Source organism: Otolemur garnettii, unplaced genomic scaffold, assembly GCF_000181295.1.
Source record: "Otolemur garnettii isolate 467f Iridium unplaced genomic scaffold, OtoGar3 scaffold00386, whole genome shotgun sequence".
Taxonomy (NCBI): Eukaryota; Metazoa; Chordata; class Mammalia; order Primates; family Galagidae; genus Otolemur; species Otolemur garnettii.
In genome coordinates, this window is record NW_003852781.1 from 139,619 (window position 1) to 144,202 (window position 4,584).

Below are 4,584 nucleotides of genomic sequence, written 5' to 3' on the forward strand. Positions count from 1 at the left end.
AAAACAGGGTGATCTTTGTGCTTATATTGCATCAAAACACAATTCAAGGGAATTCTGGTCTTCCCTCCCCCAACTCACAGACCTAATTTATACCCTGACAGCCACAACTTCCAGCCACCCTCTCAGCATTTCTGTTAAGTCCAGGAATATTCAAGTTGGATTTCGACTTAGAATGATAGAAGATTCAGTCACAGACCCCATCGGTTCTTTGATTTTTGACTTTTGGCTTCCTCCTGTTCCCTGAACATTCATTCACAAGTTGACTCAGGTGGGAACTTGACCATGATTGTCCTGCTTTCCAGCTGGGCTCTTCCCTCCTCCTTAGGAAGACAATGTGAAAGGTATAAAATACTGAATTATCTTCTGGCAGTGTGGGTCATGTCCACTGTTTGAGACTTAAAAGTGCCTCTTCATGTGTAAGGCGAGGGGGTCCGACCTAGAAAATGCACGGTCACACTTCTGGCACTGGATCTGGAGGTGCCCTGTGTGTTTGCAGTAGTGCCTCCTCAGTTCATCTTACCGGGTGAATTTCCAGCCACAGCCATCCCGGTCACAGTGGTAGGGTTTCTCACCTGTGTGGGTTCGCAAGTGTACTTTGAGATGAAAACTCTTTGTATAGGTTTTGCAGTAGCCAGCACAATCACATGTGTGGGTGGTGGTTCTTTTCCGGGGCCATGATCTTCTTCCCCTCCTTGGCTTGGGCTCCTCCAGAATGCAGGAACCCAGTGGCATGAGTTCTTGCTAATGGAGCTGTGGGACAGGTGGCTGCATCTGGTCTGGCAGGAAGGGTGAGTAGGTTGCACCAAGGTAAGGGTGGAAGCCTGGGGGTAATGGCAGCTCAAGACATTGTGGGTGTGATTCCAGGCCATGTTTTTCAAATTTGGCTCAAAATAAACCCCTTCAAATTTTATAGAGTTTGGATTCTTTTCTGCTTGGGGAGGGAGCAGCTCCAAATTTTGTTTTCATTCACATCCCCCATTAAACTGATGCATGCAATTGTCTTGAGTCTAAAATTCTAAAATTAGAACTATGAAGTATTTCTATGTAAATTATCTGTTAGTTTACATATGCATACGTATCTCCACATACGTTTGTATATTGTCTACATATGGTACCAATTTAACTTGAGAAACTGAGTGCTCAGAAATTAAGTAAATAAATCCAAGTGCTTTTCAAGATCATGTGATTTTAGTAATCTTTGGTGAATAAAGATAATTTAAACACTGTTAGTAAGCAAAATAAGATAAAAACATCTCTGCAATTAAACAGTTTGAGTCTATCAGCCAGGTGGGTTTGTACTCTTTGCTACATGTTTTAAGGTCATAAAACTGTAGCTTCTGTGATACGAGATTATGCCTTCAGATTCAATCTTTTAAAATTCTGAGGTTTAGCCACATGGCCATGGTAAGGCCTGGAGACATCTGGAATTCTCCCAGCCGCACTGTGCATTCTGGTTACGCCATAAAGACTCAGGCATTGTTGCTACAGGTTTGTCCTTACTCCCGAGCTCTACGCTCCATGTGTAAACTGAAGACCCAGATGGCCCCTGTCCTTCCCTTCACAACCATCCTTGGGTGCCACATGCCTACTTGGGACCCAGGATGCCTGAGAAAGACATAACGGGGGGGGGGTATCTGTGTCTACTTTCAAAATTCTTTTAGGTAATTTAAAGTCATGTTATGTTAAATTAAGTAACAGATAATCATCAGATGTCTGCGCCATTTCTAAGCAAGTTCAAATGAATAATATTGAAAACAAGTTTACATTTATGTACTTTGACATTTCACTTTCATATGGTATAACAAAGCCAATCATACTTAGATCTGTTAATAAAAAATGGAGACTGATCAAACATTTCAAAATTTGTTTTATTTCCTAAGTTTTGCACTGAAGATAAGGGTTACTGGAAGTTAACATTGTAATTAATGTATGTAATCAAAGCCACTAGATAGAAGAGAAATAATACTACATATAATGTTTGTTTTAAAAAGGACTTTTTGGGGTTATAAAGTCTATAAGAAGTCATAGGGATATGGCTTTTGTTAAAAGGAAGGAATTTTTTTCTAGTTTAGAAATTATTAAGGATTGTTTTAAGTTAGGGAAATAAAGAATGATGGATAAATATATTTGTATATAAAAAGTTGGGAAAAAAAGAGAATGGAAAAATTTTGTACAGTTATCAAAAGTTTATGGAACTCTTCCTTTGTGGTCAAAACTGATTGAGATGGAACATGTTGGTTTATAGTGTTTCATTAAATTTATCTTTACCTTTAGAAAAACACTATTGGAAAGGGAAAATTTGGTTTTTGCTTTAATTTTTTATTATTTTTTATTAAGTCATTCTTAGATAGATCATAAATACATTTATGCCATTATAGGATTCAACGTGTTGATTATTTGTACAAATTGGTGGGAATGCAAGCTAGTGCATTCCTTTTTGAAGGAAGTTTGGAGAACACTCAGGGATCTAAATATAGACCTGCCATTTTATTTGGCAGTTCCTCTTCTAGGTATATGTCCAAAGGACCAAAAATCATTTGGCAATAAAGATATTTGCACCAGATTGTTCATTGCAGCCCAATTAGTTATTGCCAAGTCATGGAAGAAGCCCAAGTACCCATCGACCCATGAATGGATTTTGCTTTTAAGCAAGATTTTCATGTAGTATTAATAGAAATAGTAAAAAATTTTGTCTTTAGAGTAAATTGCCTAAAAAGTAGGAGAGAGAGACAGATTCAGTCTGCCTCTTTATTAGCCTTTTAGTTTGTTTTTATCAGGTTTCCTGATTGTTTGGGAAAGTGTGTCCTCTCCAACAAAGGTCAAGGACATTACTATTTAAAATCATTTTTTTTAAATTTTGGATTAATAACAATTAGGTTAGAATGTATGTATTTGTTAGGTAAGATCCCTGTCATAGTTGTGCCCCTAACCCAGAAGGTGTCCCATGTACCATTACATTGTGCCCATTAGGTGAGAGCACACCAATCCCTCTCCCCTCTCCCTCCTCTCCCCTCCCACCTCTCCCCTCCCTCCTCCCTCTCCCCCAACTTGAATTAAATTAAATTATTTTGTTCTTGTGGGGGTGTGTAGTAATTCGTATACTACAGTGGTTCTCAACCTTCCTAATGCCCCAGCCCTTTAATATAGTTCCTCATGTTGTGGTTGACCCCCAAACATAAAATTACTTTTGTTGTTACTTCGTAACTGTAATTTTGGTACTGTCATGAATCATAATGTAAATATCTGATATGCAGGATGTATTTAGGTGACCCCTATGAAAGGGGAGTGGTTGGGGGTTGAACAACCCTTTCACAGGGGTCATGGCCCACAGGTTGAGAACTGCTGGTATTCAGGCTTATTAATATTGAAGACATTGGATACTTGCTTTTCCAGTCTTGTGATACTTTACTAAAGAGAAAATTGTCCAGATTTATCCAAAGTTAATACAAAAGATGTAAAGTCTCCATCTTTTTTATTTTTCTTCTTAAAACAGAATCTCATTCTGTCACCCTGAGTAGAGAGCTGTGGCTTTATAGCTCACAGCAAACTTAAACCCTTGGGTTTAAACGATTCTCTTGCCCCAGGTCCAAGTCACTGGGACTATAGGTGCCTGCCACATGTCCTGCTGGTTCTTCCATTTTTGGTAGAGGTAGTGTCTTGATTTTGTTCAGGCTGGTCTCAAAATCCTGAGCTCAGGGATCCACCTGCCTCAGCCTCCAAGAGTGATTGCAGGATGTGAGCTGTTGCTCCCAGACAAGTCTCCATGTTTTTATGGGTATATAATATTCTTGCAATATACATATACTGAGTTTAAGAATCCATTCATGGGGTTACTGGGCACTTGGGGTGATTGTACATCTTGGTGATTGTAAATTGAGCTTTGATAAACAAGCTAGTGTGAAAGTCCTTGTGCTGAAATGATTTCTTTTCTTCTGGGGAGATACCTGGTTTTTGAAATCTTTATCACTTTGTCTAAACGAAGGATTTATTTTGCAGTGAGCTGTGATTGGATTTTATGATATCAAATGTTTAACTTTTGTTATTTGACACACATCTACCAGTTAAAATTTCAAATTTTATCTTGTTTTTTGTTGAGGTAGAGTCTCACAGAGTCACTGGGGTAGAGTGCCATGTCGTCATAGCTTGCAGCAAGCTAAAACTCCTGTGTTCAAATGATCCTCTTGCCTCAGACTCCCATGAAGCTGGGACTATAGGTGCCCACTGCAATGCCCAGTGACTTTTCCAGTTTTAGCAGCCATGGGGCCATACTTTGCTCAGACTGGTCTGGAACTCCTGAGCTGAGGTGATCCACCAGCCTCTGTCTCCCACAGTAATGAGGTTAGAGCTGTGAGCCACTATGCCTGGCCTCAAATTATTTCCCAAATCAGGGCCCTAGTAGTGCAAGAGAGACATGCTTGTTTTATTTTGTATCCAAAATAATGGAAGAATGGTCAAATATGAATAGATGTTTAACATCCTTTGGTGGTATTTACATAAATGGGTAATGAATGTGTTTCATAATTTTATGAGACCACAAACATTCTGATATGATTTGGTATATATTACCAGCAATAATTGTAACAG